The following is a 24,351-nucleotide window of genomic DNA, read 5'->3' on the forward strand; positions in this document are numbered from 1 at the left end:
CGGCGTTGACTTCTAAGGCCCTAACTATTCAATCTGTTGGAGCAACGCCCTAGGGTGAAGCCTAGGTTGCCCGGAACGTAGAAATGACGTTAACTTTCATACTGGTTGCAATTACTCGTTTTATACGATTGAAAAGCTGTTGTATTTATATTGTATTTTATGCTTCTGGCGTTCACTTCTTAGGCCCTAACTATTCGAACTGGTGGAAGAACGCCCTAGAGTGAAGCCTAGGTTGCCTGGAACGTACAATTGACCATCACCTTCACACGGGATGCAATTATTCCTGTTGCAGGATGGAAAGACTGTTGTATTTTTATTGTATTTTATGCTTCAGGCGTTGACTTCTGAGGCCCTAACTATTCATTCTGTTGGAGCAACGCCCTAGGGTGAAGCCTAGGTTGCCCGGAAAGTAGAAATGACGTTAACTTTCATACTGGTTGCAATTTTTCGTTTTATACAATGGAAAAACGGTTGTACTTATATTGTGTTTTATTCTTCTGGCGTTGAATTCCAAGTCCCTAGCTATTCGATCTGGTGGAGCAACGCCCTAGAGTGAAACCTAGGTTGCCCGGAACGTAGAAATGACCATAACTTTCACACTGGTTGCTATTATTCGTTCTATACGATGGAAAAACTGTTATATTTATATTGTATCTTATGCTTCTGGCGTTGACTTCTTAGGCCCTAACAATTCGGTCTGGTGGAACAACGCCCTAGAGTGAAGCCTAGGTTGCCTGGATCGTACAAATGACCATCACTTTCACACGGGTTCCAATTATTCCTGTTATAGGATGGAAAGACTGTTGTATTTTTATTGTATTTTATGATTCAGGCGTTGACTTCTGAGGCCGTAGCTATTCGATGTGGTGGAAGAACGCCATAGAGTGAAGCCTAGGTTGCCCGGAACGTAGAAATGACCAGAACTTTCACACTGTTTGCTATTATTCGTTTTATACGATGGAAAAACTGTTATATTTATATTGTATTTTATGCTTCTGGCGTTGATTTCTTAGGCCCTAACTTTTCGATCTGGTGGAACAACGCCATAGAGTGAAGCGTAGGTTGCCCGTAACGTAGAAATGACCATCACTTTCACACTGGTTGCAATTATTCCTGCTATACGATGGAAAAGCTCTTGTATATTTAATGTATTTTATTCTTCGGGCGTTGACTTCTAAGGCCGTAGCTATTCGATGTGGTGGAGCAACGTCCTAGAGTGACGCCTAGGTTGCCTGGAACGTAGAAATGACCATTACTTTCACAATGTTTCCAATTATTCATTTTATACGATGGAAAAACTGTTGTACTTATATTGTATTTTATTCTTATGGCGTTGAATTCTAAGTCCCCAGCTATGCGATCTGGTGGAGGAACGCCCTAGAGTGAATCCTAGGTTGCCCGCAACGTAGAAATTACCATAACTTTCACACTGATAGCAATTATTCGTTTTATACGATGGAACGACTGTTCTATTTATTTTGTATTTTATGCTTCTGGCGCTCACTTCTTAGGCCGTGACTAATCGATCTGGTGGAAGAACGCCCTATGGGGAAGCCTAGGTTGACCGGAACGTAGAAATGACCATAACTTTGACACCGGTAGCAATTATTCGTCTTACACGATGGAAAAGCTGTTCCATTTATTTTGTATCTTATGCTTCTGGCGTTGACTTCTAAGGCCCTAACTATTCTATCGGTTGCAGCAACGCCCTAGGGTGGATCCTAGGTTGCCCGGAACGTAGGACAATCCATTACCTTCACACTGGTTGCAATTATTCCTGTTATACGATGGAAAAGCTGTTGCATCTTTATTGTACTTTATGCTTCTAGCGTTGACTTCTAAGGCCCTAACTATTCGATCTGGTGGAGCAGCGCCCTAGGGTGAAGCCTAGGTTGCCCGGAACGTAGAAATGACCATAACTTTCACATCGGTAGCAATTATTCGTTTTATACGATGGAAAAACTGTTCTATTTATTTTGTATTTTATGCTTCGGGCGTTGACTTCTAAGGCCCTAACTATTCAATCGGTTGCAGCAACGCCCTAGGGTGGATCCTAGGTTGCCCGGAAAGTAGAGATGACCATAACCTTCATACTGGTTGTAATTATCCGTTTTATACGATGGAAAAACTGTTGTATTTATATTGTGTTTTATGCTTCTATCGCTGACTTCTAGGGCACTAACTATTCGATCTGGTGGAGCAGCGCCCTAGGGTGAAGCCTAGGTTGCCCGGAACGTAGAAATGACCATCACTTTCAAACTGGTTGCAATTAATCCTTTTATACGGTGGAAAAACTGTTGTAGTTTTATTGCATTTTATGCTTTCGGCGTTGACTTCTAAGGCCCTAACTCTTCGATCTGGTGGAGCAACGCCCTAGAGTGAATCCTAGGTTGCCCGGAACGTAGAAATGACCATATCTTTCTCACTGGTTGCTATTATTCCTGTTATACGATGGAAAAACTGTTGTATTTTTATTGCATTCTATGCTTCGGGCGTTGACATCTAAGGCCCTAACTATTCGATCTGGTGGAGCAGCGCCCTAGGGAGAAGCCTAGGTTGCCCGGAACGTAGAAAGGACCATCACTTTCAAACTGGTAGCAATTAATCCTTTTATACGGTGGAAAAAATGTTGTATTTTTATTGCATTTTATGCTTCCGGCGTTGACTTCTAAGGCCCTAACTATTCAATCTGTTGGAGCAACGCCCTAGGGTGAAGCCTAGGTTGCCCGGAACGTAGAAATGACGTTAACTTTCATACTGGTTGCAATTACTCGTTTTATACGATTGAAAAGCTGTTGTATTTATATTGTATTTTATGCTTCTGGCGTTCACTTCTTAGGCCCTAACTATTCGAACTGGTGGAAGAACGCCCTAGAGTGAAGCCTAGGTTGCCTGGAACGTACAATTGACCATCACCTTCACACGGGATGCAATTATTCCTGTTGCAGGATGGAAAGACTGTTGTATTTTTATTGTATTTTATGCTTCAGGCGTTGACTTCTGAGGCCCTAACTATTCATTCTGTTGGAGCAACGCCCTAGGGTGAAGCCTAGGTTGCCCGGAAAGTAGAAATGACGTTAACTTTCATACTGGTTGCAATTTTTCGTTTTATACAATGGAAAAACGGTTGTACTTATATTGTGTTTTATTCTTCTGGCGTTGAATTCCAAGTCCCTAGCTATTCGATCTGGTGGAGCAACGCCCTAGAGTGAAACCTAGGTTGCCCGGAACGTAGAAATGACCATAACTTTCACACTGGTTGCTATTATTCGTTCTATACGATGGAAAAACTGTTATATTTATATTGTATCTTATGCTTCTGGCGTTGACTTCTTAGGCCCTAACAATTCGGTCTGGTGGAACAACGCCCTAGAGTGAAGCCTAGGTTGCCTGGATCGTACAAATGACCATCACTTTCACACGGGTTCCAATTATTCCTGTTATAGGATGGAAAGACTGTTGTATTTTTATTGTATTTTATGATTCAGGCGTTGACTTCTGAGGCCGTAGCTATTCGATGTGGTGGAAGAACGCCATAGAGTGAAGCCTAGGTTGCCCGGAACGTAGAAATGACCAGAACTTTCACACTGTTTGCTATTATTCGTTTTATACGATGGAAAAACTGTTATATTTATATTGTATTTTATGCTTCTGGCGTTGATTTCTTAGGCCCTAACTTTTCGATCTGGTGGAACAACGCCATAGAGTGAAGCGTAGGTTGCCCGTAACGTAGAAATGACCATCACTTTCACACTGGTTGCAATTATTCCTGCTATACGATGGAAAAGCTCTTGTATATTTAATGTATTTTATTCTTCGGGCGTTGACTTCTAAGGCCGTAGCTATTCGATGTGGTGGAGCAACGCCCTAGAGTGACGCCTAGGTTGCCTGGAACGTAGAAATGACCATTACTTTCACAATGTTTCCAATTATTCATTTTATACGATGGAAAAACTGTTGTACTTATATTGTATTTTATTCTTATGGCGTTGAATTCTAAGTCCCCAGCTATGCGATCTGGTGGAGGAACGCCCTAGAGTGAATCCTAGGTTGCCCGCAACGTAGAAATTACCATAACTTTCACACTGATAGCAATTATTCGTTTTATACGATGGAACGACTGTTCTATTTATTTTGTATTTTATGCTTCTGGCGCTCACTTCTTAGGCCGTGACTAATCGATCTGGTGGAAGAACGCCCTATGGGGAAGCCTAGGTTGACCGGAACGTAGAAATGACCATAACTTTGACACCGGTAGCAATTATTCGTCTTACACGATGGAAAAGCTGTTCCATTTATTTTGTATCTTATGCTTCTGGCGTTGACTTCTAAGGCCCTAACTATTCTATCGGTTGCAGCAACGCCCTAGGGTGGATCCTAGGTTGCCCGGAACGTAGGACAATCCATTACCTTCACACTGGTTGCAATTATTCCTGTTATACGATGGAAAAGCTGTTGCATCTTTATTGTACTTTATGCTTCTAGCGTTGACTTCTAAGGCCCTAACTATTCGATCTGGTGGAGCAGCGCCCTAGGGTGAAGCCTAGGTTGCCCGGAACGTAGAAATGACCATAACTTTCACATCGGTAGCAATTATTCGTTTTATACGATGGAAAAACTGTTCTATTTATTTTGTATTTTATGCTTCGGGCGTTGACTTCTAAGGCCCTAACTATTCAATCGGTTGCAGCAACGCCCTAGGGTGGATCCTAGGTTGCCCGGAAAGTAGAGATGACCATAACCTTCATACTGGTTGTAATTATCCGTTTTATACGATGGAAAAACTGTTGTATTTATATTGTGTTTTATGCTTCTATCGCTGACTTCTAGGGCACTAACTATTCGATCTGGTGGAGCAGCGCCCTAGGGTGAAGCCTAGGTTGCCCGGAACGTAGAAATGACCATCACTTTCAAACTGGTTGCAATTAATCCTTTTATACGGTGGAAAAACTGTTGTAGTTTTATTGCATTTTATGCTTTCGGCGTTGACTTCTAAGGCCCTAACTCTTCGATCTGGTGGAGCAACGCCCTAGAGTGAATCCTAGGTTGCCCGGAACGTAGAAATGACCATATCTTTCTCACTGGTTGCTATTATTCCTGTTATACGATGGAAAAACTGTTGTATTTTTATTGCATTCTATGCTTCGGGCGTTGACATCTAAGGCCCTAACTATTCGATCTGGTGGAGCAGCGCCCTAGGGAGAAGCCTAGGTTGCCCGGAACGTAGAAAGGACCATCACTTTCAAACTGGTAGCAATTATTCGTTTTATACGATGGAACAACTGTTCTATTTATTTTGTATTTCATGCTTCGGGCGTTGACTTCTAAGACCCTAACTATTCAAGCTGTTGGAGCAACGCCCTAGGGTGAAGCCTAGGTTGCCCGGAACGTTGGACAATCCATTACCTTCACACTGGTTGCAATTATTCCTGTTATACGATGGAAAAGCTGTTGCATCTTTATTGTACTTTATGCTTCTAGCGTTGACTTCTAAGGCCCTAACTCTTCGATCTGGTGGAGCAGCGCCCTAGGGTGAAGCCTAGGTTGCCGGGAACGTAGAAATGACCATAACTTTCACACTGGTCGCTATTATTCGTTCTATACGATGGAAAAACTGTTATATTTATATTGTATCTTATGCTTCTGGCGTTGACGTCTTAGGCCCTAACAATTCGGTCTGGTGGAACAACGCCCTAGGGTGAAGCCTAGGTTGCCCGGAAAGTAGAAATGACGTTAACTTTCACACCGGTAGCAATTATTCGTTTTATACGATTGAAAAGCTGTTGTATTTATATTGTATTTTATGCTTCTAGCGTTGACTTCTTATGCCCTAACTATTCCATCTGTTGGAGCAACGCCCTAGGGTGAAGCCAAGGTTGCCCGGAACGTAGAAATGACGTTAACTTTCATACTGGTTGCAATTACTCGTTTTATACAATTGAAAGGCTGTTGTATTTATATTGTATTTTATGCTTCTGGCGTTGACTTCTTATGCCCTAATTATTCCATCTGGGGGAACAACGCCCTATGGTGAAGCCTAGGTTGCCCGGAACGTATAAATGACCATCACTTTCAAACTGGTTGCAATTATTCCTGTTATATGATGGAAAAACTGTTTTATTTTTATTGCATTTTATGCTTCGGGCATTGACTTCTAAGGCCCTAACAATTGAATCTGTTGGAGCAAAGCCCTATGGTGAAGCCTAGGTTACCCGGAACGTAGAAATGGCCATTACATTCACACTGGTTGCATTTATTCCTGATATACGATGGAAAAACTGTTGTATTTTTATTGTATTCTATGCTTCTGGCGTTTAATTCTAAGTCGCTAGCTATTTGATCTGGTGGAGCAACGACCTAGAGTGATGCCTAGGTTGCCCGGAACGTAGAAATGACAATTACTTTCACACTGTTTGGTATTATTCATTTTGTACGATGGAAAAGCTGTTGTATTTATATTGTATTTTATGCCTCTGGCGTTGACTTCTAAGGCCGTAGCTATTAGATGCGGTGGAGCAACGCCCTAGAGTGACGCCTAGGTTGCCCCGAACGTAGAAATGACCATAACTTTCACACTGGTTGCTATCATTCGTTTTATACGATGGAAAAACTGTTGTATTTTAATTGTATTTTATGCTTTTAGCGATGAATTCTAAGTCCCTACCTATTCGGTCTGGTGGAGCAACACCCTAGAGTGACGCCTAGATTGCTCGGAACGTTGAAATGACCATAAGTTTCATACTGGTTGCAGTTATTCGTTTTATACGATGGAAAAACTGTTGTATTTATATTGTATTTTATGCTTCTGGCGTTGACTTCTAAGGCACTAACTATTCGATCTGGTGGAGCAACGCAATAGAGTGATGCCTAGGTTGCCCGGAACGTAGAATTGGCCATCAATTTCAAACTGGTTGCAATTATACCTGTTATACGATGGATACACTGCTGTATTTTTTTTGCATTCTGTGGTTCGGGCGTTGACTTCTAAGGCCCTAACTATTCAATCTGTTGGAGCAACGCCCTAGGGTGAAGCCTAGGATGCTCGGAAAGTAGAAATGACCATAAGTTTCATACTGGTTGCAATCATTCGTTTTATACGATGGAAAAACTGTTGTATTTATATTGTATTTTATGCTTCTGGCGTTGACTTCTAAGGCCCTAGCTGTTCGATCTAGTGGAGCATGGCCCTAGAGTGAAGCTGAGGTTGCCCGGAAAGGAGAAATGACCATCACTTTCAAACTGGTTGCAATTAATGCTTTTATACGGTAGAAAAGCTGTTGTATTTACATCCTATTTTATGCTTCTGGCGTTTACTTCTAAGGACCTCATATTCGATCTGGTGGAGCAACGCCCTAGAGTGAAGCCTAGGTTGCTCGTAATGTAGAAATGACCATAACTTTCACACTGGTTGCAATTATTCGTTTTATACAATGGAAATCCTGTTCGATTCATTTTGTATTTTATGTTTCGGGCGTTGACTTCTAAGGCCCTAACTATTCAATCTGTTGGAGCAACGCCCTAGGGTGAAGCCTAGGTTGCTCGAAAAGTAGAAATGACCATAAGTTTCATTCTGGTTGCAATTACTCGTTTTATACGATGGAAAAGCTGTTGTATTTATATCGCATTTTATGCTTCTGGCGTTGACTTCTAAGGCACTATCTATTCGATCTGGCGGAGAAACGCCCTAGAGCGAAGCCTAGGTTGCCCGGAACGTAGAATTGGCCATCACTTTCAAACTGGTTGCAATTATTCCTGTTATATGATGGAAACACTGTTGTATTTTTTTTGCATTTTATGGTTCGGGCGTTGGCTTCTAAGGTCCTAACTATTCAATCTGTTGGAGCAACGCCCTAGGGTGAAGCCTAGCTTGCTCGGAAAGTAGAAATGACCATAAGTTTCATACTGGTTGCAATTATTCGTTTTATACGACGGAAAAGCTGTTGTATTTATATCGTATTTTATGCTTCTGGCGTTGACTTCTTAGGCCGTAACTATTCGGTCTGGTGGAGCAACGCCCTGGAGTGAAACCTAGGTTGCCCGGAACGTAGAATTGGCCATCACTTTCAAACTGGTTGCAATTATTCCTGATATATGATGGAAACACTGTTGTATTTTTTTTGCATTTTATGGTTCGGGCGTTGACTACTAAGGCCCTAACTATTCAATCTGTTGGACCAACACCCTAGGGTGAAGCCTAGGTTGCTCGAAAAGTAGAAATGACCATAAGTTTCATTCTGGTTGCAATTACTCGTTTTATACGATGGAAAAGCTGTTGTATTTATATCGTATTTTATGCTTCTGGCGTTGACTTCTAAGGCACTATCTATTCGATCTGGTGGAGAAACGCCCTAGAGCGAAGCCTAGGTTGCCCGGAACGTAGAATTGGCCATCACTTTCAAACTGGTTGCAATTATTCCTGTTATATGATGGAAACACTGTTGTATTTTTTTTGCATTTTATTGTTCGGGCGTTGACTTCTAAGGTCCTAACTATTCAATCTGTTGGAGCAACGCCCTAGGGTGAAGCCTAGCTTGCTCGGAAAGTAGAAATGACCATAAGTTTCATACTGGTTGCAATTATTCGTTTTATACGATGGAAAAGCTGTTGTATTTATATCGTATTTTATGCTTCTGGCGTTGACTTCTTAGGCCGTGACTATTCGGTCTGGTGGAGCTACGCCCTGGAGTGAAACCTAGGTTGCCCGGAACGTAGAATTGGCCATCACTTTCAAACTGGTTGCAATTATTCCTGATATATGATGGAAACACTGTTGTATTTTTTTTGCATTTTATGGTTCGGGCGTTGACTTCTAAGGCCCTAACTATTAAATCTGTTGGAACAACGCCCTAGGGTGAAGCCTAGGTTGCTCGGAAAGTAGAAATGACCATAAGTTTCATTCTGGTTGCAATTATTCGTTTTATACGATGGAAAAACTGTTGTATTTATATTGTATTTTATGCTTCTGGCGTTGACATCTAAGGCACTAACTATTCGATCTGGTGGAGCAACGCCCTACAGTGAAGCCTAGGTTGCCCGGAACGTAGAATTGGCCATCACTTTCAAACTCGTTGCAATTATTCCTGTTATATGATGGATACAGTGTTGTATTTTTATTGCATTTTATGCTTCGGGCGTTGACTTCTAAGTCCCTAACTATTCAATCTGTTGGACCAACACCCTAGGGTGAAGCCTAGCTTGCTCGGAAAGTAGAAATGACCATAAGATTCATTCTGGTTGCAATTATTCGTTTTACACGATGGAAAAGCTGTTGTATTTATATCGTATTTTATGCTTCTGGCGTTGACTTCTTAGGCCGTAACTATTCGGTCTGGTGGAGCAACGCCCTGGAGTGAAACCTAGGTTGCCCGGAAAGTAGAATTGGCCATCACTTTCAAACTGGTTGCAATTATTCCTGATATATGATGGAAACACTGTTGTATTTTTTTTGCATTTTATGGTTCGGGCGTTGACTTCTAAGGCCCTAACTATTCAATCTGTTGGAGCAACGCCCTAGGGTGAAGCCTAGGTTGCTCGGAAAGTAGAAATGACCATAAGTTTCATACTGGTTGCAATTATTCGTTTTATACGATGGAAAAACTGTTGTATTTATATTGTATTTTATGCTTCTGGCGTTGACTTCTAAGGCACTAACTATTCGATCTGGTGGAGCAACGCCCTACAGTGAAGCCTAGGTTGCCCGGAACGTAGAATTGGCCATCACTTTCAAACTCGTTGCAATTATTCCTGTTATATGATGGATACACTGTTGTATTTTTATTGCATTTTATGCTTCGGGCGTTGACTTCTAAGGCCCTAACTATTCAATCTGTTTGACCAACACCCTAGGGTAAAGCCTAGCATGCTCGGAAAGTAGAAATGACCATAAGATTCATTCTGGTTGCAATTATTCGTTTTACACGATGGAAAAGCTGTTGTATTTATATCGTATTTTATGCTTCTGGCGTTGACTTCTTAGGCCGTAATTATTCGGTCTGGTGGAGCAACGCCCTGGAGTGAAACCTAGGTTGCCCGGAACGTAGAATTGGCCATCACTTTCAAACTGGTTGCAATTATTCCTGATATATGATGCAAACACTGTTGTATTTTTTTTGCATTTTAGGGTTCGGGCGTTGACTTCTAAGGCCCTAACTATTCAATCTGCTGGAGCAACGCCCTAGTGTGAAGCCTAGGTTGCCCGGAACGTAGAATTGGCCATCACTTTCAAACTGGTTGCAATTATTCCTGATATATGATGCAAACACTGTTGTATTTTTTTTGCATTTTAGGGTTCGGGCGTTGACTTCTAAGGCCCTAACTATTCAATCTGTTGGAGCAACGCCCTAGTGTGAAGCCTAGGTTGCTCGGAAAGTAGAAATGTCCATAAGTTTCATACTGGTTGCAATTATTCGTTTTATACGATGGAAAAACTGTTGTAATTATATTGTATTTTATGCTTCTGGCGTTGACTTCTAAGGCACTATCTATTCGATCTGGTGGAGCAACGCCCTAGAGCGAAGCCTAGGTTGCCCGGAACGTAGAATTGGTCATCACTTTCACACTGGTTGCAATTATTCCTGCTATACGATGGAAATACTGTTGTATATTTATTGCATTTTATGCTTCGGGCGTTGACTTCTATGGCCCTACCTATTCGATTTGGTGGACCAACACCCTACAGTGAAGCCTAAGTTGTCAGAAACGTAGATATGAACATAACTTTCACACTGGTAGCAATTATTCGTTTTATACAATGGAAAAACTGTTCTATTTATTTTGTATTTTATGCTTCGGGCGTTGACTTCTAAGGCCCTAACTGTTCGATCTGGTGGAGCAACGCCCTAGAGTGAAGCCTAGGTTGCCCGGAACGTATAAATGAAGATAACTTTCACACTGGTAGCAATTATTCGTTTTATACAATGGAAGAACCGTTCTATTTATTTTGTATTTTATGCTTCGGGCGTTGACTTCTATGGCACTACCTATTCGATCTACTGGAGCAACACCCTACAGTCAGGCCTAGGTTGCCCGGAACGTAGAAATGACCATAACATTCACACCGGTTGCAATTATTCATGCTATACGATGGAAAAGCTGTTGCATTTGTATTGTATTTTATGCTTCCAGCGTTGACTTCTAAGGCCATAGCTATTCGATGTGGTGGAGCAACGACCTAGAGTGAAGCCTAGGTCGTCCGGAACGTAGAAATGACCATTACTTTCACACTGTTTGCTATTATTCATTTTATACGATGGAAAAGGTGTTGTATTTGTACTGTATTTTATGCTTCTGGCGTTGACTTCTAGGGCCGTAGCTATTAGATGTGGTGGATTAACGCCATAGAGTGACGCCTAGGTTGCCTGGAACGTAGAAATGACCATTACTTTCACAATGTTTCCAATTATTCATTTTATACGATGGAAAAACTGTTGTACTTATATTGTATTTTATTCTTATTGCGTTGAATTCTAAGTCCCTAGCTATGCGATCTGGTGGAGCAACGCCCTAGAGTGAAACCTAGGTTGCCCAGAACGTAGAAATGACCATCACTTTCACACTGGTGGCAATTATTCCTGTTATACGGTGGAAAAACTCTTGTATATTTATTGTATTTTATGCTTCGGGCGTTGACTTCTATGGCCCTACCTATTCGATTTGGTGGAGCAACACCCTACAGTGAAGCCTAGGTTGTCAGGAACGTAGAACTGACCATAACTTTTACACTTGTAGCAATTGTTCGTTTTATACAATGGAAAAGCTGTTGTATTTATATTGTATTTTATGCTTCTGGCGTTGACTCCTAAGGCCCTAACTATTCGATCTGGTGGAACAACGCCTTGGGGTGAATCCTAGGTTGCCGGGAACGTAGAAATGACCATAACTTTCACACTGGTCGCTATTATTCGTTCTATACGATGGAAAAACTGTTATATTTATATTGTATCTTATGCTTCTGGCGTTGACGTCTTAGGCCCTAACAATTCGGTCTGGTGGAACAACGCCCTAGGGTGAAGCCTAGGTTGCCCGGAAAGTAGAAATGACGTTAGCTTTCATACTGGTTGCAATTATTCGTTTTATACGATGGTAAAACTGTTGTATTTATATTGTATTTTATGCTTCTGGCGCTCACTTCTTAGGCCGTGACTATTCGATCTGGTGGAACAACGCCCTATGGTGAAGCCTAGGTTGCCCGGAAAGTAGAAATTACGTTAACTTTCACACTGGTTGCTATTATCCGTTCTATACGATGGAAAAACTGTTATATTTATATTGTATCTTATGCTTCTGGCGCTGACTTCTTAGGCCCTAACAATTCGATCTGGTGGAACAACGACCTAGAGTGAGGCCTAGGTTGCCCGGAACGTAGAACTGACCATACCTTTTACACTGGTAGCAATTATTCGTTTTATACAATGGAAAAACTGTTCTATTTATTTTGTATTTTATGCTTCAGGCGTTGACTTCTAAGGCCCTAACTATTCAATCGGTTGCAGCAACGCCCTAGGGTGGATCCTAGGTTGCCCGGAAAGTAGAGATGACCATAACCTTCATACTGGTTGTAATTATCCGTTTTATACGATGGAAAAACTGTTGTATTTATATTGTGTTTTATGCTTCTATCGCTGACTTCTAGGGCACTAACTATTCGATCTGGTGGAGCAGCGCCCTAGGGTGAAGCCTAGGTTGCCCGGAACGTAGAAATGACCATCACTTTCAAACTGGTTGCAATTAATCCTTTTATACGGTGGAAAAACTGTTGTAGTTTTATTGCATTTTATGCTTTCGGCGTTGACTTCTAAGGCCCTAACTCTTCGATCTGGTGGAGCAACGCCCTAGAGTGAATCCTAGGTTGCCCGGAACGTAGAAATGACCATATCTTTCTCACTGGTTGCTATTATTCCTGTTATACGATGGAAAAACTGTTGTATTTTTATTGCATTCTATGCTTCGGGCGTTGACATCTAAGGCCCTAACTATTCGATCTGGTGGAGCAGCGCCCTAGGGAGAAGCCTAGGTTGCCCGGAACGTAGAAAGGACCATCACTTTCAAACTGGTAGCAATTAATCCTTTTATACGGTGGAAAAAATGTTGTATTTTTATTGCATTTTATGCTTCCGGCGTTGACTTCTAAGGCCCTAACTATTCAATCTGTTGGAGCAACGCCCTAGGGTGAAGCCTAGGTTGCCCGGAACGTAGAAATGACGTTAACTTTCATACTGGTTGCAATTACTCGTTTTATACGATTGAAAAGCTGTTGTATTTATATTGTATTTTATGCTTCTGGCGTTCACTTCTTAGGCCCTAACTATTCGAACTGGTGGAAGAACGCCCTAGAGTGAAGCCTAGGTTGCCTGGAACGTACAATTGACCATCACCTTCACACGGGATGCAATTATTCCTGTTGCAGGATGGAAAGACTGTTGTATTTTTATTGTATTTTATGCTTCAGGCGTTGACTTCTGAGGCCCTAACTATTCATTCTGTTGGAGCAACGCCCTAGGGTGAAGCCTAGGTTGCCCGGAAAGTAGAAATGACGTTAACTTTCATACTGGTTGCAATTTTTCGTTTTATACAATGGAAAAACGGTTGTACTTATATTGTGTTTTATTCTTCTGGCGTTGAATTCCAAGTCCCTAGCTATTCGATCTGGTGGAGCAACGCCCTAGAGTGAAACCTAGGTTGCCCGGAACGTAGAAATGACCATAACTTTCACACTGGTTGCTATTATTCGTTCTATACGATGGAAAAACTGTTATATTTATATTGTATCTTATGCTTCTGGCGTTGACTTCTTAGGCCCTAACAATTCGGTCTGGTGGAACAACGCCCTAGAGTGAAGCCTAGGTTGCCTGGATCGTACAAATGACCATCACTTTCACACGGGTTCCAATTATTCCTGTTATAGGATGGAAAGACTGTTGTATTTTTATTGTATTTTATGATTCAGGCGTTGACTTCTGAGGCCGTAGCTATTCGATGTGGTGGAAGAACGCCATAGAGTGAAGCCTAGGTTGCCCGGAACGTAGAAATGACCAGAACTTTCACACTGTTTGCTATTATTCGTTTTATACGATGGAAAAACTGTTATATTTATATTGTATTTTATGCTTCTGGCGTTGATTTCTTAGGCCCTAACTTTTCGATCTGGTGGAACAACGCCATAGAGTGAAGCGTAGGTTGCCCGTAACGTAGAAATGACCATCACTTTCACACTGGTTGCAATTATTCCTGCTATACGATGGAAAAGCTCTTGTATATTTAATGTATTTTATTCTTCGGGCGTTGACTTCTAAGGCCGTAGCTATTCGATGTGGTGGAGCAACGTCCTAGAGTGACGCCTAGGTTGCCTGGAACGTAGAAATGACCATTACTTTCACAATGTTTCCAATTATTCATTTTATACGATGGAAAAACTGTTGTACTTATATTGTATTTTATTCTTATGGCGTTGAATTCTAAGTCCCCAGCTATGCGATCTGGTGGAGGAACGCCCTAGAGTGAATCCTAGGTTGCCCGCAACGTAGAAATTACCATAACTTTCACACTGATAGCAATTATTCGTTTTATACGATGGAACGACTGTTCTATTTATTTTGTATTTTATGCTTCTGGCGCTCACTTCTTAGGCCGTGACTAATCGATCTGGTGGAAGAACGCCCTATGGGGAAGCCTAGGTTGACCGGAACGTAGAAATGACCATAACTTTGACACCGGTAGCAATTATTCGTCTTACACGATGGAAAAGCTGTTCCATTTATTTTGTATCTTATGCTTCTGGCGTTGACTTCTAAGGCCCTAACTATTCTATCGGTTGCAGCAACGCCCTAGGGTGGATCCTAGGTTGCCCGGAACGTAGGACAATCCATTACCTTCACACTGGTTGCAATTATTCCTGTTATACGATGGAAAAGCTGTTGCATCTTTATTGTACTTTATGCTTCTAGCGTTGACTTCTAAGGCCCTAACTATTCGATCTGGTGGAGCAGCGCCCTAGGGTGAAGCCTAGGTTGCCCGGAACGTAGAAATGACCATAACTTTCACATCGGTAGCAATTATTCGTTTTATACGATGGAAAAACTGTTCTATTTATTTTGTATTTTATGCTTCGGGCGTTGACTTCTAAGGCCCTAACTATTCAATCGGTTGCAGCAACGCCCTAGGGTGGATCCTAGGTTGCCCGGAAAGTAGAGATGACCATAACCTTCATACTGGTTGTAATTATCCGTTTTATACGATGGAAAAACTGTTGTATTTATATTGTGTTTTATGCTTCTATCGCTGACTTCTAGGGCACTAACTATTCGATCTGGTGGAGCAGCGCCCTAGGGTGAAGCCTAGGTTGCCCGGAACGTAGAAATGACCATCACTTTCAAACTGGTTGCAATTAATCCTTTTATACGGTGGAAAAACTGTTGTAGTTTTATTGCATTTTATGCTTTCGGCGTTGACTTCTAAGGCCCTAACTCTTCGATCTGGTGGAGCAACGCCCTAGAGTGAATCCTAGGTTGCCCGGAACGTAGAAATGACCATATCTTTCTCACTGGTTGCTATTATTCCTGTTATACGATGGAAAAACTGTTGTATTTTTATTGCATTCTATGCTTCGGGCGTTGACATCTAAGGCCCTAACTATTCGATCTGGTGGAGCAGCGCCCTAGGGAGAAGCCTAGGTTGCCCGGAACGTAGAAAGGACCATCACTTTCAAACTGGTAGCAATTAATCCTTTTATACGGTGGAAAAAATGTTGTATTTTTATTGCATTTTATGCTTCCGGCGTTGACTTCTAAGGCCCTAACTATTCAATCTGTTGGAGCAACGCCCTAGGGTGAAGCCTAGGTTGCCCGGAACGTAGAAATGACGTTAACTTTCATACTGGTTGCAATTACTCGTTTTATACGATTGAAAAGCTGTTGTATTTATATTGTATTTTATGCTTCTGGCGTTCACTTCTTAGGCCCTAACTATTCGAACTGGTGGAAGAACGCCCTAGAGTGAAGCCTAGGTTGCCTGGAACGTACAATTGACCATCACCTTCACACGGGATGCAATTATTCCTGTTGCAGGATGGAAAGACTGTTGTATTTTTATTGTATTTTATGCTTCAGGCGTTGACTTCTGAGGCCCTAACTATTCATTCTGTTGGAGCAACGCCCTAGGGTGAAGCCTAGGTTGCCCGGAAAGTAGAAATGACGTTAACTTTCATACTGGTTGCAATTTTTCGTTTTATACAATGGAAAAACGGTTGTACTTATATTGTGTTTTATTCTTCTGGCGTTGAATTCCAAGTCCCTAGCTATTCGATCTGGTGGAGCAACGCCCTAGAGTGAAACCTAGGTTGCCCGGAACGTAGAAATGACCATAACTTTCACACTGGTTGCTATTATTCGTTCTATACGATGGAAAAACTGTTATATTTATATTGTATCTTATGCTTCTGGCGTTGACTTCTTAGGCCCTAACAATTCGGTCTGGTGGAACAACGCCCTAGAGTGAAGCCTAGGTTGCCTGGATCGTACAAATGACCATCACTTTCACACGGGTTCCAATTATTCCTGTTATAGGATGGAAAGACTGTTGTATTTTTATTGTATTTTATGATTCAGGCGTTGACTTCTGAGGCCGTAGCTATTCGATGTGGTGGAAGAACGCCATAGAGTGAAGCCTAGGTTGCCCGGAACGTAGAAATGACCAGAACTTTCACACTGTTTGCTATTATTCGTTTTATACGATGGAAAAACTGTTATATTTATATTGTATTTTATGCTTCTGGCGTTGATTTCTTAGGCCCTAACTTTTCGATCTGGTGGAACAACGCCATAGAGTGAAGCGTAGGTTGCCCGTAACGTAGAAATGACCATCACTTTCACACTGGTTGCAATTATTCCTGCTATACGATGGAAAAGCTCTTGTATATTTAATGTATTTTATTCTTCGGGCGTTGACTTCTAAGGCCGTAGCTATTCGATGTGGTGGAGCAACGCCCTAGAGTGACGCCTAGGTTGCCTGGAACGTAGAAATGACCATTACTTTCACAATGTTTCCAATTATTCATTTTATACGATGGAAAAACTGTTGTACTTATATTGTATTTTATTCTTATGGCGTTGAATTCTAAGTCCCCAGCTATGCGATCTGGTGGAGGAACGCCCTAGAGTGAATCCTAGGTTGCCCGCAACGTAGAAATTACCATAACTTTCACACTGATAGCAATTATTCGTTTTATACGATGGAACGACTGTTCTATTTATTTTGTATTTTATGCTTCTGGCGCTCACTTCTTAGGCCGTGACTAATCGATCTGGTGGAAGAACGCCCTATGGGGAAGCCTAGGTTGACCGGAACGTAGAAATGACCATAACTTTGACACCGGTAGCAATTATTCGTCTTACACGATGGAAAAGCTGTTCCATTTATTTTGTATCTTATGCTTCTGGCGTTGACTTCTAAGGCCCTAACTATTCTATCGGTTGCAGCAACGCCCTAGGGTGGATCCTAGGTTGCCCGGAACGTAGGACAATCCATTACCTTCACACTGGTTGCAATTATTCCTGTTATACGATGGAAAAGCTGTTGCATCTTTATTGTACTTTATGCTTCTAGCGTTGACTTCTAAGGCCCTAACTATTCGATCTGGTGGAGCAGCGCCCTAGGGTGAAGCCTAGGTTGCCCGGAACGTAGAAATGACCATAACTTTCACATCGGTAGCAATTATTCGTTTTATACGATGGAAAAACTGTTCTATTTATTTTGTATTTTATGCTTCGGGCGTTGACTTCTAAGGCCCTAACTATTCAATCGGTTGCAGCAACGCCCTAGGGTGGATCCTAGGTTGCCCGGAAAGTAGAGATGACCATAACCTTCATACTGGTTGTAATTATCCGTTTTATACGATGGAAAAACTGTTGTATTTATATTGTGTTTTATGCTTCTATCGCTGACTTCTAGGGCACTAACTATTCGATCTGGTGGAGCAGCGCCCTAGGGTGAAGCCTAGGTTGCCCGGAACGTAGAAATGACCATCACTTTCAAACTGGTTGCAATTAATCCTTTTATACGGTGGAAAAACTGTTGTAGTTTTATTGCATTTTATGCTTTCGGCGTTGACTTCTAAGGCCCTAACTCTTCGATCTGGTGGAGCAACGCCCTAGAGTGAATCCTAGGTTGCCCGGAACGTAGAAATGACCATATCTTTCTCACTGGTTGCTATTATTCCTGTTATACGATGGAAAAACTGTTGTATTTTTATTGCATTCTATGCTTCGGGCGTTGACATCTAAGGCCCTAACTATTCGATCTGGTGGAGCAGCGCCCTAGGGAGAAGCCTAGGTTGCCCGGAACGTAGAAAGGACCATCACTTTCAAACTGGTAGCAATTATTCGTTTTATACGATGGAACAACTGTTCTATTTATTTTGTATTTCATGCTTCGGGCGTTGACTTCTAAGACCCTAACTATTCAAGCTGTTGGAGCAACGCCCTAGGGTGAAGCCTAGGTTGCCCGGAACGTTGGACAATCCATTACCTTCACACTGGTTGCAATTATTCCTGTTATACGATGGAAAAGCTGTTGCATCTTTATTGTACTTTATGCTTCTAGCGTTGACTTCTAAGGCCCTAACTCTTCGATCTGGTGGAGCAGCGCCCTAGGGTGAAGCCTAGGTTGCCGGGAACGTAGAAATGACCATAACTTTCACACTGGTCGCTATTATTCGTTCTATACGATGGAAAAACTGTTATATTTATATTGTATCTTATGCTTCTGGCGTTGACGTCTTAGGCCCTAACAATTCGGTCTGGTGGAACAACGCCCTAGGGTGAAGCCTAGGTTGCCCGGAAAGTAGAAATGACGTTAACTTTCACACCGGTAGCAATTATTCGTTTTATACGATTGAAAAGCTGTTGTATTTATATTGTATTTTATGCTTCTAGCGTTGACTTCTTATGCCCTAACTATTCCATCTGTTGGAGCAACGCCCTAGGGTGAAGCCAAGGTTGCCCGGAACGTAGAAATGACGTTAACTTTCATACTGGTTGCAATTACTCGTTTTATACAATTGAAAGGCTGTTGTATTTATATTGTATTTTATGCTTCTGGCGTTGACTTCTTATGCCCTAATTATTCCATCTGGGGGAACAACGCCCTATGGTGAAGCCTAGGTTGCCCGGAACGTATAAATGACCATCACTTTCAAACTGGTTGCAATTATTCCTGTTATATGATGGAAAAACTGTTTTATTTTTATTGCATTTTATGCTTCGGGCATTGACTTCTAAGGCCCTAACAATTGAATCTGTTGGAGCAAAGCCCTATGGTGAAGCCTAGGTTACCCGGAACGTAGAAATGGCCATTACATTCACACTGGTTGCATTTATTCCTGATATACGATGGAAAAACTGTTGTATTTTTATTGTATTCTATGCTTCTGGCGTTTAATTCTAAGTCGCTAGCTATTTGATCTGGTGGAGCAACGACCTAGAGTGATGCCTAGGTTGCCCGGAACGTAGAAATGACAATTACTTTCACACTGTTTGGTATTATTCATTTTGTACGATGGAAAAGCTGTTGTATTTATATTGTATTTTATGCCTCTGGCGTTGACTTCTAAGGCCGTAGCTATTAGATGCGGTGGAGCAACGCCCTAGAGTGACGCCTAGGTTGCCCCGAACGTAGAAATGACCATAACTTTCACACTGGTTGCTATCATTCGTTTTATACGATGGAAAAACTGTTGTATTTTAATTGTATTTTATGCTTTTAGCGATGAATTCTAAGTCCCTACCTATTCGGTCTGGTGGAGCAACACCCTAGAGTGACGCCTAGATTGCTCGGAACGTTGAAATGACCATAAGTTTCATACTGGTTGCAGTTATTCGTTTTATACGATGGAAAAACTGTTGTATTTATATTGTATTTTATGCTTCTGGCGTTGACTTCTAAGGCACTAACTATTCGATCTGGTGGAGCAACGCAATAGAGTGATGCCTAGGTTGCCCGGAACGTAGAATTGGCCATCAATTTCAAACTGGTTGCAATTATACCTGTTATACGATGGATACACTGCTGTATTTTTTTTGCATTCTGTGGTTCGGGCGTTGACTTCTAAGGCCCTAACTATTCAATCTGTTGGAGCAACGCCCTAGGGTGAAGCCTAGGATGCTCGGAAAGTAGAAATGACCATAAGTTTCATACTGGTTGCAATCATTCGTTTTATACGATGGAAAAACTGTTGTATTTATATTGTATTTTATGCTTCTGGCGTTGACTTCTAAGGCCCTAGCTGTTCGATCTAGTGGAGCATGGCCCTAGAGTGAAGCTGAGGTTGCCCGGAAAGGAGAAATGACCATCACTTTCAAACTGGTTGCAATTAATGCTTTTATACGGTAGAAAAGCTGTTGTATTTACATCCTATTTTATGCTTCTGGCGTTTACTTCTAAGGACCTCATATTCGATCTGGTGGAGCAACGCCCTAGAGTGAAGCCTAGGTTGCTCGTAATGTAGAAATGACCATAACTTTCACACTGGTTGCAATTATTCGTTTTATACAATGGAAATCCTGTTCGATTCATTTTGTATTTTATGTTTCGGGCGTTGACTTCTAAGGCCCTAACTATTCAATCTGTTGGAGCAACGCCCTAGGGTGAAGCCTAGGTTGCTCGAAAAGTAGAAATGACCATAAGTTTCATTCTGGTTGCAATTACTCGTTTTATACGATGGAAAAGCTGTTGTATTTATATCGCATTTTATGCTTCTGGCGTTGACTTCTAAGGCACTATCTATTCGATCTGGCGGAGAAACGCCCTAGAGCGAAGCCTAGGTTGCCCGGAACGTAGAATTGGCCATCACTTTCAAACTGGTTGCAATTATTCCTGTTATATGATGGAAACACTGTTGTATTTTTTTTGCATTTTATGGTTCGGGCGTTGGCTTCTAAGGTCCTAACTATTCAATCTGTTGGAGCAACGCCCTAGGGTGAAGCCTAGCTTGCTCGGAAAGTAGAAATGACCATAAGTTTCATACTGGTTGCAATTATTCGTTTTATACGACGGAAAAGCTGTTGTATTTATATCGTATTTTATGCTTCTGGCGTTGACTTCTTAGGCCGTAACTATTCGGTCTGGTGGAGCAACGCCCTGGAGTGAAACCTAGGTTGCCCGGAACGTAGAATTGGCCATCACTTTCAAACTGGTTGCAATTATTCCTGATATATGATGGAAACACTGTTGTATTTTTTTTGCATTTTATGGTTCGGGCGTTGACTACTAAGGCCCTAACTATTCAATCTGTTGGACCAACACCCTAGGGTGAAGCCTAGGTTGCTCGAAAAGTAGAAATGACCATAAGTTTCATTCTGGTTGCAATTACTCGTTTTATACGATGGAAAAGCTGTTGTATTTATATCGTATTTTATGCTTCTGGCGTTGACTTCTAAGGCACTATCTATTCGATCTGGTGGAGAAACGCCCTAGAGCGAAGCCTAGGTTGCCCGGAACGTAGAATTGGCCATCACTTTCAAACTGGTTGCAATTATTCCTGTTATATGATGGAAACACTGTTGTATTTTTTTTGCATTTTATTGTTCGGGCGTTGACTTCTAAGGTCCTAACTATTCAATCTGTTGGAGCAACGCCCTAGGGTGAAGCCTAGCTTGCTCGGAAAGTAGAAATGACCATAAGTTTCATACTGGTTGCAATTATTCGTTTTATACGATGGAAAAGCTGTTGTATTTATATCGTATTTTATGCTTCTGGCGTTGACTTCTTAGGCCGTGACTATTCGGTCTGGTGGAGCTACGCCCTGGAGTGAAACCTAGGTTGCCCGGAACGTAGAATTGGCCATCACTTTCAAACTGGTTGCAATTATTCCTGATATATGATGGAAACACTGTTGTATTTTTTTTGCATTTTATGGTTCGGGCGTTGACTTCTAAGGCCCTAACTATTAAATCTGTTGGAACAACGCCCTAGGGTGAAGCCTAGGTTGCTCGGAAAGTAGAAATGACCATAAGTTTCATTCTGGTTGCAATTATTCGTTTTATACGATGGAAAAACTGTTGTATTTATATTGTATTTTATGCTTCTGGCGTTGACATCTAAGGCACTAACTATTCGATCTGGTGGAGCAACGCCCTACAGTGAAGCCTAGGTTGCCCGGAACGTAGAATTGGCCATCACTTTCAAACTCGTTGCAATTATTCCTGTTATATGATGGATACAGTGTTGTATTTTTATTGCATTTTATGCTTCGGGCGTTGACTTCTAAGTCCCTAACTATTCAATCTGTTGGACCAACACCCTAGGGTGAAGCCTAGCTTGCTCGGAAAGTAGAAATGACCATAAGATTCATTCTGGTTGCAATTATTCGTTTTACACGATGGAAAAGCTGTTGTATTTATATCGTATTTTATGCTTCTGGCGTTGACTTCTTAGGCCGTAACTATTCGGTCTGGTGGAGCAACGCCCTGGAGTGAAACCTAGGTTGCCCGGAAAGTAGAATTGGCCATCACTTTCAAACTGGTTGCAATTATTCCTGATATATGATGGAAACACTGTTGTATTTTTTTTGCATTTTATGGTTCGGGCGTTGACTTCTAAGGCCCTAACTATTCAATCTGTTGGAGCAACGCCCTAGGGTGAAGCCTAGGTTGCTCGGAAAGTAGAAATGACCATAAGTTTCATACTGGTTGCAATTATTCGTTTTATACGATGGAAAAACTGTTGTATTTATATTGTATTTTATGCTTCTGGCGTTGACTTCTAAGGCACTAACTATTCGATCTGGTGGAGCAACGCCCTACAGTGAAGCCTAGGTTGCCCGGAACGTAGAATTGGCCATCACTTTCAAACTCGTTGCAATTATTCCTGTTATATGATGGATACACTGTTGTATTTTTATTGCATTTTATGCTTCGGGCGTTGACTTCTAAGGCCCTAACTATTCAATCTGTTTGACCAACACCCTAGGGTAAAGCCTAGCATGCTCGGAAAGTAGAAATGACCATAAGATTCATTCTGGTTGCAATTATTCGTTTTACACGATGGAAAAGCTGTTGTATTTATATCGTATTTTATGCTTCTGGCGTTGACTTCTTAGGCCGTAATTATTCGGTCTGGTGGAGCAACGCCCTGGAGTGAAACCTAGGTTGCCCGGAACGTAGAATTGGCCATCACTTTCAAACTGGTTGCAATTATTCCTGATATATGATGCAAACACTGTTGTATTTTTTTTGCATTTTAGGGTTCGGGCGTTGACTTCTAAGGCCCTAACTATTCAATCTGCTGGAGCAACGCCCTAGTGTGAAGCCTAGGTTGCCCGGAACGTAGAATTGGCCATCACTTTCAAACTGGTTGCAATTATTCCTGATATATGATGCAAACACTGTTGTATTTTTTTTGCATTTTAGGGTTCGGGCGTTGACTTCTAAGGCCCTAACTATTCAATCTGTTGGAGCAACGCCCTAGTGTGAAGCCTAGGTTGCTCGGAAAGTAGAAATGTCCATAAGTTTCATACTGGTTGCAATTATTCGTTTTATACGATGGAAAAACTGTTGTAATTATATTGTATTTTATGCTTCTGGCGTTGACTTCTAAGGCACTATCTATTCGATCTGGTGGAGCAACGCCCTAGAGCGAAGCCTAGGTTGCCCGGAACGTAGAATTGGTCATCACTTTCAAACTGGCTGCAATTACTCCTGTTATATGATGGAAACACTGTTGTATTTTTTTTGCATTTTATGGTTCGGGCGTTGACTTCTAAGGCCCAAACTATTCAATCTGTTGGAGCAACGCCCTAGGGTGAAGCCTAGGTTGCTCGGAAAGTAGAAATGTCCATAAGTTTCATACTGGTTGCAATTATTCGTTTTATACGATGGAAAGCTGTTGTATTTATATTGTATTTTATGCTTCTGGCGTTGACTTCTAAGGCACTAACTATTCGATCTGGTGGAGCAACGCAATAGAGTGAAGCCAAGGTTGCCCGGAACTTAGAATTGGCCTTCACTTTCAAACTGGATGCAATTATTCCTGATGTATGATGGAAACACTGTTGTATTTTTTTTTGCATTTTATGGTTCGGGCGTTGACTTCTAAGGCCCTAACTATTCAATCTGTTGGAGCAACGCCCTAGGGTGAAGCCTAGCTTGCTCGGAAAGTAGAAATGTCCATAAGTTTCATACTGGTTGCAATTATTCGTTTTATACGATGGAAAAACTGTTGTATTTATATTGTATTTTATGCTTCTAGCGTTGACTTCTAAGGCCCTAGCTATACGATCTAGTGGAGCAACGCCCTAGAGTGAAGCCTATGATGCCCGGAACGTAGAAATGACCATCACCTTCAAACTGGTTGCAATTATTC

The sequence above is a fragment of the Calliopsis andreniformis genome, unplaced genomic scaffold, assembly GCF_051401765.1.
Source record: "Calliopsis andreniformis isolate RMS-2024a unplaced genomic scaffold, iyCalAndr_principal scaffold0007, whole genome shotgun sequence".
Classification (NCBI taxonomy): Eukaryota; Metazoa; Arthropoda; class Insecta; order Hymenoptera; family Andrenidae; genus Calliopsis; species Calliopsis andreniformis.